Raw genomic sequence first — 12,296 nt, 5'->3', positions numbered from 1 at the left:
GAAACAGACTGCCTTTGAGAAGAAGTAAGTTCCTCATCCAATGGAGGCCATTAAATAAAGGCAGGATGACTGCCTGTCAGAAATGCTGTAGAGAAGACTGCTGTCCAAGTATGGTTGGGCTCGATGACCTCTGAGACTCCAACTAACTCTAAGTTTCTGTTGATTCTGCTTCTGAATCTAGTGGGAACGTCAAACAAGTAACTGCCAGGAATGAAGACTGGTGTTAAAACAATGGGAGAGGGATTTAGACTCTAAGCACATCTGCTACACACAAGCAATAGAGGTCTCTAGCTCCCTACAAGGTACAACTCAAGTTGCCTCCTACAGGAAGCCCTCTCTGGTCCCTCAAGTTGCCAGTATTCTCTCCCTCCTCAGATTTTCATGTAGGTACCTGTTTTTGCATGCCGTGTTCCCCCAGTGTTAGAGGTAGCATGGAAGAGTATATATAAAGAGTGGGCCTTGCTTTGTATGGCAGAAGCAGCTGGAGGAGTTTTTGTGGGTTTGAGGGTTATGGCACTGGCCTCGTCTGGCCAACCTGCATTCCTGGACAAAAAGGGAAATGGGAATAAAGGCAAGGGCTTGGAAGTGAAAAGCACAAGATGCCTGAATTGAGCCTAAAACAAAACCTTCTCCCAGTCTCTGACCCAGAGACCAAGTCCATATCAAAATTCACCATTGGAAGTCCTCTGTAGCTCTTTGGTGAGAAAGCACCCTATGGAGTTTTACTGACAAGTCACATTGTAATAATAGACAAAAAAAGGCTGTTGGATACATGCAAGCCAAGTCCATGTCTCTTTTTTTATTAGATGCATTGTCATATGGAATTGGGCCACTGTAATCCACTGGAGAATTGAAGATAACTCGAAGGTAGATCATATGAAGTTCTTCCCTTCAGATTTGGGATGATGTTGGTTATTTTACTTTCTTAACTATTAATGCTATTGGCAGCCTGATCCTGTGGCTGAACACTAGACTAATTTAATCTCATCTATGCCCACAATTAAGCAAGAGATAATGAACATACACCCCATTGTCATAACAGTGCTTGTAAGATCTGACCTAATAGATCTTTCGATAGCATCTATTCACCACACCTATACAATGGGCCATTACTGCAACAAACTTAGTGGATTGTTAAGTCTGTCACAAAGTGGGTAACATAGTGGAATAGGTGGATAAGAACAATTTGTTCCAATGGCCATGAAGGCATCTGAAGCAAGTGCTGGAGAGCACCCACTACATCCTGGGCCATGGTCAGCCATCTTAACTTTTGTCTTGCCCCTAGACTTCAATGACTCTGGAAGAGAGAATGAGGCTAGCGACTTTGTGCAACTCTGCCTCACTTAAATCTAATTCGCACACAAGTCAAGATAGAGCCTCATGATGTCATTGGTCCTCTTTGAAAATGAAGGATGAAAAAAAAAAGAAAACGAAGGATGAACAACAACATGGAAAGTGAAGTTCCCCTGATCCATATGCCACTACCACTATTGCACTAGATCAGTGAATTCATATATGGAGTATATTATTCTTCCTCCTATCTTAAATACCTATATTTGTGAAAATACATGGGCTAGGGGGCAGCTAGGTGGCAAAGTGGATACAGCACCAGCCTTGGAGTCAGGAGGTCCTGAGTTCAAATCCAGCCTCAGACACATAACACTCACTAGTTGTGTGACTCTAGGCAAGTCACTTAACCCCAATTGCCTCATCAAAAAAAAAAAAAAGAAAGAAAAGAAATATATGGGCTGGCCCCTCTCCTCTGAATATGGGAAAGGACTGAAATACAAAGTATATGTAAGCCATTTCTTTTTTACTGATCAAGTTGCAGAACATCTACAATATTAAACACAAAACCAAGGTCAGTATCCATTGTGTAACCAAAACGACAGTGGAACAGTATACATGTATGATGTCCCAAAGGAGAGCTGTACGCAGACCATGAGGTTTGACACTGGTGATGGTCCATGGGAAGTGGACCTTGGATAGAATAGCAGAGGAAACCTAAAATGTGGGAAGATCTCCCCAGTGACATTCTAGAGAAAAGAGATACTCCAACTCCATCATCCTCCCCCTCAATTATACCTCTGCCAGCTGAAAGAGTGAAACAAAGAACTATCATAATGACACTTTAGATGTATCAGCTGAAGGGGTAGAGATTATCCACATAAACTTTAATATGGCAAGTTGCCATAGTGAAGTATCTTTTGTCAACTTCACACTTACAAATCAGATGTTTGTGACTATACTCTGCGGCTATAATGACATCCCCTGGCGCCATTTGACCCATTTATAGAAAAATTTTTGAAAATTGATACCATTGGTACTTTGAAACTGGTACTCTGATGATACAAGGGAAAGGACAGTGATCACCAAATTCCACTGGGGCCTGCTATCCTGATAATAGACTTACTCTGTCCCTCACACACACACTTGGGCTTTATTTCATTCATGGTGGTTATGCTTGTAAGACTTTACTTCCAGGTTGGGGAGGATTGGGCACCATAACCTAATTGGTCCCTGAGCTGCGGACACACAAGACCTTGACTTCCCATCTGTCACCAACCTTGGGAGCTTTTTCAGGTTCATAAAGGCAACACTAATCCTTTGGCTAAGAAACCCTCCGGATTCCATGCTTTCACCTGAGACTTGTTTCCATGGCTCGGGATTTTAGAAATTGAGAAGGCAATAGTGAATATGTCTGCAGTTATAGAAGGTTTCAACGCCACCCTCCATGCTGTTTCCATCTTGTGGCTAGAGGTAGACCTCCTGTCTCAGGTAGTAGTTCAGAGTCAGATGGCGTTAGATCTGAAACAAGTTCAACAAGGATGAGTTTGCTCATTTATCAACACCATGTGTTGTTTCTATGCTGATAAAAATAAGCTCAGACAAAATGTTACCAAGCTGAAAAACTTAATGAATGCAGACTTTGAATAGTCCAGACTTGGTAAGACTCTAAAGGAGTCTCAAAGAACTTTGGGGGAAATTGTGAAGGAAAAAAAGGCCATAGGTCGAGGGAGAGCCCTATGGTGTAACTTAACATGGATATCCTTATTATAAACTCCAATTAGTTTCTGTTTATTGATGTATGCTGCCTATAGGCTGTGTAATCTGTGGTATGATGCTAAGTTTTAATGTACAAGGTCTACTAGTTTTCTTCATTTATAAGATAAAGGATCATAAGATTTAGAACTGAGAGGGGCATTAAAAATAATCTAGTCCCAATATTGTTTTATTGAACCGGTCTCTGGGAAGCAGGAGAGGGAGGGATACAGGGGAAAATTTTACCTCATCAGTAGAATGTAAGCTCGCTGAAGGCAGAGACTGTTTTGTTTTTCTTTCTCTGTATCTGTAACACTCAACATAGTACTAAGTACAAAGCAGTTGCTTAATAAATATTTTTAAATTGAATTGAGAGATTCTGTGCCCAGGTACCGAGGGGCTGGGCTGAGCTGGAAGTGAAGGGGCATGTTGGTACCTGGAAAGGGAGCAAGAAAGAGAGGGGGAGGTGGGGAAACTGCTTCACACCCAGGCTGTGGTTTCTGGTGGGGCCCCAGTGGCAACAGGTGAAGGGAAGTGTTTGTCACCCTCTTGACAAAGACAGTCAAACAAAAGCCCAGGTTAGGCTGGCTGGCAACAAGGGTGGCAAATAAACAAACAAATTAAATGCAGGCATGGGCACCAGGGTCATGGTAGCCATGACAACTGATGGGCACCCCGGAAACACTGTAAGGTGAGAGCAGGATTCAGGTTTCATTCATTCATGACCAACACATGTGCAACATACACCCAGCACGTTCACACCAGCCTCATAGACATACACACACACACACACACACACACACACACACACACACACACTTACATATACAAATGGCCAGTGTATACATATTCATACAGTCCGGGCTGATTGAAATCTTTTGTGGAGGCCAGCTGCAGAACAAATGTCTGGGGGAGGCAGGTAGTAGGAAAATGAATTTCTTTTCTCTGCCTCCAAATGTCTCCACAACAGGATTTCATCTACGAACATCAACAGTAGCCAGCAGCTTTCATTTGCCTATGTGACTCTCACCCCATCACACCAGATGTACATCAGGCTGGAGGGCTTAGGAACACAGATGAATGAATAGGTAGTAGACAAAGGCATGCATTCGAACTCAGACCCTAGTCCCTAGCTGACCTGGTAATATCGCAGGGAAAGAAGAAATTCCTGACACCTCAAGAAATGAGTTACCTTGGGAGGTAACCTCAAGAGCTCCAAGAAAAGACTAATGGACCACTTCAGTAGGATTTCAAAAGAGGACTACTGTTCACATATAGGTTAGATGAGCTAGATGGCATCTATCCTGGAGGCAGCTAGGTAATGCAGTGAACCTAGCACTGGGCCTCAGCTATAAAATGATCTGGAGAAGGAAGCAGCAAACCACTCGAGCGTCTATGCCAAGAAAACCCCAAATGGGTTGGACACAACTGAACAACTCTATCCACTATACCACATTGTCTCTCATCTTTCTCACATTACATTTTATTTTGATGTGATAATAATCATAGTTAGCATTTATCTCATTTGATGCTCACAACAACTTTGGAAGGTTGGGAGCTATTATTATTTGCCCTAATTATTAATTACCTTTTTTTTTTACAGTTGAGAAAATTGAGGCAAATAGTGTTTAAGTAATTTGCGTAGGGTCACCTAGCTATCTAGTCTGAGGTCACATTTGAACTCACATCTTCCTGACTCCAGGCTCAGAGCTCTATCTACTGCATTACCTAGCTGCCTTAGTGGATACAGAGGGGCCTCAAAGCTAGGATTAACTGGATTCAAGTACTGCCTACTGGCTGTGTGACCCTGGGCAAGTCACAACCTTTCAGTGCCCCAGTAGAGAAAGTTCCTAAACCAGAGTTCCTTTATACTGAAAAAACCATCGATTTGGTCAAAAACAAGTGATAATTTTTTTAAACACAAAGTGGCCTGGTATGTTGGAAAGTTCATTGGACCAAGAATGCAATGTTTGGGGGTTTCGTGCTGCCTCTGCCACTAACTTGTTGTGTATCCTTGGGAAAATCCCTTCCCACCTCTGTCCCTTAGTTAAATGAAGAAATAAGCCTGAATTGTCTCTGAAGTCCTGTTTAGCTCTGACAGCACAGCATTCTACCTGGAACGGGCAATGGTGCGATGAAATTCTTGGTAGGGGTTTGATGTCCAGTCTGAGATGTCTAGGAGCCCCTGGAGGCTTGTTGGGGAGGTGCAATGTGGCTTGGCCTGGGCCAAAAACCAGTTGTGGGAGGAACAGCTGCCTCCGGGGTTAGAAGAGTCAGTTGGGTCTTGGGGAGGGAGGGAGGCTATGGAGATGCTTAACAGTTAGCAGAGAAAAAAATTAATTCAAGAGAGGCAAGCCAGAGTTCCACAAATACCAGAGAAGCTGGAATGTGGGGAGAGAGCCATGCAAAGGAGCCTGAGGATGAGTCAGGAGAGCCATACTCACAGAAGCCAGCTGAGTTTTAGGGGTCAAAGTAAGTATGGAGGTAAAAGGTGATCATGATCAAACAATGCAGTCAGGGTGGGCAGACTGAGAAGATAATTATCAGGAGAAAGGTCAAATGAGTTGGGGCCTTGGAGATCCTGACAATTCTACTGCCTGCATGACCTTGGGCATCACTTTTCCTCCCTAGTTCTCTGTTTTCCTCATCTGTAAAATGCTAGAATTGGCATAGGTAATCTCTAAATCTTTATCTCTGAATCTTATAATGAAGAGCTATAGGTGACTGTTCCACTTTATTCACTCTCTATCACTCCAGCCCTAACCCAGTGGGGCCCAGTTGTGCTGTCATGGGGGAGTACCTACTGATCCTTACACTCCTGGGCCATCCCCCCTTGGAAAAGCAGAAAGAGGAGCCCTTCTCATCCAGGGTCTGTACATAGGATGTACTTCTTGATAATTTGTACTTCAGTACAGAGATTGCTTCATTCTTGATTTTGTATTCCCAGTATCTACCATAGTGCCTAATACAAGGAAGGAAGGAAGGAAGGAAGGAAGGAAGGAAGGAGAGAAGGTAGGAAGGGGGAGGGAGAGAAGGAAAGGAAGAAGGGAGGGAAGGAAGGAGGGAAATTAAGGGAGGAAAGGAAATGGGGAAGGAAGGAAAGAAGGGAGAGAGGGAAGGAAGGGAGGGAGGGAGGAAAAGCAGAAGGAAGGAAAGGAGAGAGGGAAGGAAAGAATGAAGGAAAGGAGGGAAAGTGGGAGGAACATTCAAGAGCAAAGCACTATGCTAAACACTGGGGTACATATAGAAAAAATAAGACAACCTGATCTCAAGGAGCTCACATTCTGGTGGGAGAGACAGTACATAAGGAAGGCTTTATAGCTGCAAGTCAGATAGAAAGATCTCTGATCTTTAAGGTGTAGTAGCAAAGCAGGTAGTAACGCCTCCTCTCTAATATCATTTCCACTGATAAAATCACGTTTCTGATGTTGAACCATTTGACAGTGCCGAGGGCTTTGATGTCAAGAACTTTCTTTCCTGGATTAGGTAAGTAATAAGTGCTTGTTGATTCCGGGAAGTGTTGGCCAACTGCTTAAATAAGTAAAGCTGAGGTCTCTCTACATACATACACACTATCCTCTACCCTACCTCCAACCCTTAGAGGGAAACACTGCTAAAGAAATTCCTATATTGCAGAAGGTCCCATCTCTAATAACAGCTGACATCTGTATAGGCATTAAAACCTGCAGAGCACTTTACACAGTTGAGCCTGATACTTAACACCTTGCGAGGTATGAACTACAAGCATTATCCCTGCTTTACAGGTGAAGAAACTGAGGCTCAAAGACAAACAAGTGTCATAAGCAGAATCTGAACCCAGGTCTTTCTGACTCTAAGGCCAGCTCTCCAGCCACTGTACCTTATCACCTCTCTAATAGGAGCGTTACTAATTAGTCATTAACAAAAGGTTATTTGTTATAATGGATGGCTCTCTGGGAGGGGAGGAATATAGAAGTGATATAAACATAGAAATATCAATAAAATACATTGGAGTGCTATAAGCACAAAAAAATCAATAAAAATCTATTTTAAAAAAACCAAAGTATCAGGGAGTCCTTTCAATAGTATAGGTTTTGGAGAAACCTCAGAATTTTAAAATAAGCATTCATTTAACCAGCATTTATTAAGCACATACTATGTTCCAAGTCAAGAGAAGTGGGAAAGGTAACAAGCATTTATTAAGTGCCAGGCACTGTGTTAAGCACTTTCCAAATATTATCTTATTTGATCCTCACAGCAACCCTGGAAAATAGGTGCTCTTATTATTATTTCCATTTTACAGTTGAGAAAACTAAGGCAACAGAGGACAATTGACTTACAGCTAAAAAGTGTCTGAGGCCACGTTTGAACTCAAGTGTTCTATCCACTCTGCAGCCTAGCTCTAAGTGCTTACAATGTGCTGGCTCATGGGCTAAACGCTGGAACTACAAATAGCCACGGGCTGAAAGAAAATCCTTTCCCTCAAAGAGCTTATGTTCTAAAGAGGGAAGTTATTGTTTAGTCATTTTTTTCTGTTCTGTTCGACTCCTTGTAATCCTGTTTGGGGTTTTCTTGGCAAAGATACTGGAGTGGTTTGCCATTTCCTTCCCCAATTCATTTTACAGATGAGAAAACTGAGGCAAACGGGGTTAAGTGACTTGCCCAGGGTCACACAGCTAATAAGTGTCTGAGGCCAGATTTGAACTCAGGAAAAGGAGTCGTCCTGACTCCAAACCTACCTAGCTGGCCTAAAGAGGGAAAACAATATATAATAAGGAGCTAGAAGTAGGGAGGAGATGTAGGTACAGGGATAGGAGAAAGTTATGGTAGAGAAAGTCTGAACGGTCAGGAATCCCTGCTCTCAAGGAATTTATATTCTATTGGGGGAAACAGTAGGTACACAGATAAGTAACACATAATATATACAAAGTAGAGATTGTTATACATACAAAGTATATCTCTAGTCATTGGAGACGGAGCTGAGAAGGGGGCGTTACTAGCAACAGGGGAATAGAATAGAATCGGGCATTCTGCAGGAGCTGAGCTTTGAAATTAGCCAGGAATGCTGTAAGGTGGAGGTGAAGAAGGAATGCATTCCAGGCTGGAAGGACAGCTTGTATAAATACACCAAGAGGGGTGATGGAATGTTGTCTCCAGAGAGCAGCAAGTTTGGTTGGAACGCAGAGTACATGAAGAAGAATTATGTGCCATAAGCCTGGAAAGGCAGGGCTGAAGCCAGATGGTAAAGAGTTCTAAAAGCCGTATGTCATTGCCAGAACAACAGCTCCCTCTCCCCCTCCATACACACGCACGCTCATATGGTGCTTGCACCCACCTTCCCATCCAAAAAAGCACAAGGCTTCAGTCCCCAAGCAGGATTTTTATGAGACATGTAACTCCAATTTGCAAATAATTCTGACACGCTGTTATTTCAAAAACACATTATTTGGTGCTTGGGATAGCTCTGTGCATAGCCCCAGAAGTCGAGTCCCTCCTCTCATGTCCTCCTCCCCTCCCCCAAAGACAGCCAAGGATTATAAACCTTAAGGCTCAATGGGGGCCTAAAGAAATTCTGCTTCTGGGCAGCCTACTACCTATAACATTAGATGACCTCTGTTTATTCCTCTGTGATTGAAGGGTTTAGATCAGATGCTGGCCAAAGTCCCTTCCAGATCTGATATTCTATATAGTTCCATAACCCACGATGGAGGGAACAAGGAAGGAACTTGGGAAGGAAGGCTCAGCTCTATCAACCAGTGGGAGGAGAAAAAAGGTGGCCCTCCAGCAGCTTTTGGCAAAGGAAGTGATTTTGGAATAGATGATTTAAAAACCCGGGATTTGCGTGCCTTAGGGAAATTGTGGTTCCCCAAAGTCTGGTCCCGTTCTCCCCCACTCCCACCTCCTCCAAGGGGCAACAAGTAAGTCAGATAAACAGAAGAAGAGCTGGGGCTGAGACGGACGGGAGGGGTGGGGAGAGGCATGGCGAGGTTGGTATAAACAATCCCGAATTCCAGCAGACTAACTCTTCAGTGAATCCAGATCTCAGGGTGAATGGTCACAGCCTTCCCAGAACACTCCCGGCCAAGTTGCGGGTCACCTGGCAAAATGCCCAGGGGGTTTAGGCCCTGGCAACTCTCTTCCCACTAGGCTAAGGTTAAACAGATCTGGTCCCCCATTAAAGTCCCAGGCTTTGAGGTCATTCAAGTCAATTCAATTCAGCAAACAACTATTAAGTTTCTACTTTGAGCTAGGCACTTAAGCTGCTGCCCTCTGGGAAAGAGACTAGTGTTTTCCTAGATTAGATTTACTGTTTACTCCCAGATTTGCCATCCACTTTCACCCCGCCCCTTTCCATATCCTCCCAGCAGCCACAAAGAATGATCCTAAACCGAAGACAGAGAAATGAAGTCTCCACTTTGGCCACAGTTTTCTCTGATTACTGAACAGCTGTCCAAGGGGCTGGGAAGACGGAGAAAAGGAGACAGACACACACACACACAGAGACTGAGCTCTCTCAAGGGAGAGGGAGAGGAATGCAGAAAAGGAAATAGGATGTGCTTAGTGAACCTTCTCAGATTTATGGTCATTTACTCAGCTTCCTGGGAAGCAGGAGGTGGCTGGGTCTCATCACCAGGGTCCGCATTCCCCCGGCCCTCTCTGTCACTGCCTGCCCTCCCCCAGGTCCTGTCACTACTGAGCTGGTTCAGACTGGAGGCGGTTCTGTGGGTTAGCAATGCCTTCCCGTGACCCCAGCAACCAACGGGGCACTGAAGCCCTGTGGTTAACGACACCCGCAGAACTCTATGACCTGATTTTTTTAGAAAGGAAGAAGATCAGAAAGCATCTTGGAGGCTGGGGTGGGGTGGGGGTAGGGGTTTGCGGGACAGGAACAGAGGTACATACAGTGACCAGAAAAAAAAAAAACAGCAGAATGGAAACTTTCTCTGTCTTCTTCAACAGGAAAGAAGGGTTAAGAGGAAGAGGCCAAATCATTCTCTGTCAAGAGCAGCGTCAAGTCTCAGAGGTTAAAAAAAAAAAGTACAGAATAGTTTAGGGGTTCTTTGGCCCTCCTTCCTTCAGCTCTCTCATTGTGATGCTCATCTGACGCTGTGAGATGATTCCCTGGTGACGTCTCTGTATGCAATATCCTCTTGTGCTATCATCCTAGATCTCACGTCTCTTTCACTGCCAAACTCCTAGAAAGAGTCAACACTCTCTGTGTCCACTTCCTCACTCTCCGCCCATTCCCTTCTCAGCCCCTCAGAAGTCTGGCTTCTGACCCCATCTATCACATGACTAAAACCTCAGAGATTAACTATGATCTCCTAAAAGCTAAATCCCATGGATTTTTCTCAATCCTCCTCCTTCTCCTCTTTGATTTCTCTTGCATTTCAATCCAGCTACCCACTGGCTTACTTGTTGCTCTTCATACAAGGACACTCAACCTCCCTTCTTCTCCAATTTGCACTGGCTATTCTCTATGTCTGGAATGTTCTCCTCTCCTTACCTCCTGGCTTCCCTAGCTTCCTTCGAGACTCAGCTCAAACCCTATTTCCTGTTCCTACCACCACCATATACACATACACAGTTGCTTTTGCCTTCCTTCTGAGATTCCCTTCCACTTACACTGGGTATATATCTTGTACATTCACAGTTATTTATGCACATTTTGTCTCCCTCTTTAGATACAATCCGTCCTTGAGGGCAGGGATCCTTATTTTAATCCTTTTTTTTTTTTAAGTCAATTAGGTGGCCCAGTGGATAGAGTGCTGGGTCTAAAGTGGGTAAGACCTGAGTATGAATCTTGCCTCAAATACCTACTAGCTGTATGACCCTGGACAAGTCACTTAACCTCTGCCTCAGTTTCCAACTGTAAAAGGTGAATAATCGTATCTGCCTAAAGAGACTGTTGTGAGGATCAAATTAGATATTTGTAAAGCTTTGGCACATAGCAAGCATTTGTCTGAAGACTCCAATCCCAATGTCTCTCTCTGCCCTATCCAAAACTCTCCTCCCTGACCACTACCCTGTATATATTGTCTTCCTCTTTTAGAAGACACTGTCTTGTTTGCTCATATTGGTCTCTCTAGCCTTAGCATAGTGTTTGGCACGTTATAGGCACTTAACTGAGGTAACTAGGTGGTGCAGTGGGTAAGGGCACAGAGTCAGGAAGACCTAAATTCAGATTTGGCCTCAAATACTTACTAGCTGTGTGCCCCTGGGCAAGTCACTTAACTTCTGTTTGCATCAGTTTCCTCATCTGTAAAATGGGGTTGGATAATAATATCACCTACCTCTTAGGGTTGAGGTCAGGATCAAAGGAGATGATAATTGTAAAGAGCTTAACACAGTGCTTGGCACATATTATTGTTATTCATTAATGATATTATAATTTAATATTATAATTAGCTAGCTATTGTTAACAATTCATCATTAGCTCTTTATAGTTTACATTTGTTTTCTTCAGGGCAACCAGGAGAAAGAGATAATACTAGTTATTACCATCCCCATCTTGCAGAGGAGGAAACTCAAATTCAGAAGTAGAATGATTTGCCCAAGGTCACACAGACCAGTAAGTGGTAGATCCCAGGTCTTTACACTCCAACTTCAGTGTTTCTCCACTACTGTCAGTCAATCAATGAGTATTTATTAAGTGCTTACTATGTGTCAGTGCTAAGCACTGAGAGTACAAGAAAGGCAAAAGAAAAAAAGGCAGAAGTCCCTGCACCCAGGAGGGTTCACAGTCTAATGTGATAGACAACATGCAAACAGCTGTGTACAAATAAGACATATAGAGGATAAAGTGGAGGAATAGAGGGGAGAAACTAGCCTTATGGGGGATCAGGAAAGGCTTCCTATAGAAAATGGAATTTTAGCTGGGACTTGAAGAAAACCAAGAGGCAGAGATAAGGAAATATACATTTAAAACGTATAGGTTTTAAGAAGTAAGGCTCTGTAGCAGGATAAGGTTTGTATGCCAAACCAGAGCCAGACCAATGATATGAAATGGCAAAACAATGGTCTGAAAGAAGGATACAAAAGGCAGTGAGTCCCATCCACCACCCCTAGCTTCTGATCCTGGTCAGGAAAAGCCAGAAAAGTTAAATATAGATTAGATTCTGACATTAATTCTGCAGGGTGAGTCTCTCCAGCCACAGCTTTCTGTTAGAATGGAGCAAACATAGAGAGGGCTGTCCTTAACCCCCCCCCCAGTTCCTTCTTATTCCTTGCTCTCTGCTCCTGTGCTACCAAGGGCTTCATTGTATTAGGAAAAA

At 43.6% G+C, this 12,296-nt stretch overlaps 1 pseudogene; it reads left to right on the top strand.

Annotated features, from left to right (window-relative positions):
• The first annotated feature begins 583 nt into the window (after nt 1-583).
• On the top strand, nt 584-3,460 carry LOC110215665 (endogenous retroviral envelope protein HEMO-like; annotated as a pseudogene).
• The last annotated feature ends 8,836 nt before the right edge of the window (nt 3,461-12,296 follow it).

Source organism: Phascolarctos cinereus, unplaced genomic scaffold (genome assembly GCF_003287225.1).
Source record: "Phascolarctos cinereus isolate Bilbo 61053 unplaced genomic scaffold, phaCin_HiC Scaffold_5;HRSCAF=322, whole genome shotgun sequence".
Classification (NCBI taxonomy): domain Eukaryota; kingdom Metazoa; phylum Chordata; class Mammalia; order Diprotodontia; family Phascolarctidae; genus Phascolarctos; species Phascolarctos cinereus.
The sequence above is the reverse complement of the archived record's forward strand: the minus strand, read 5'-3'. Positions and strand labels throughout refer to the sequence as shown.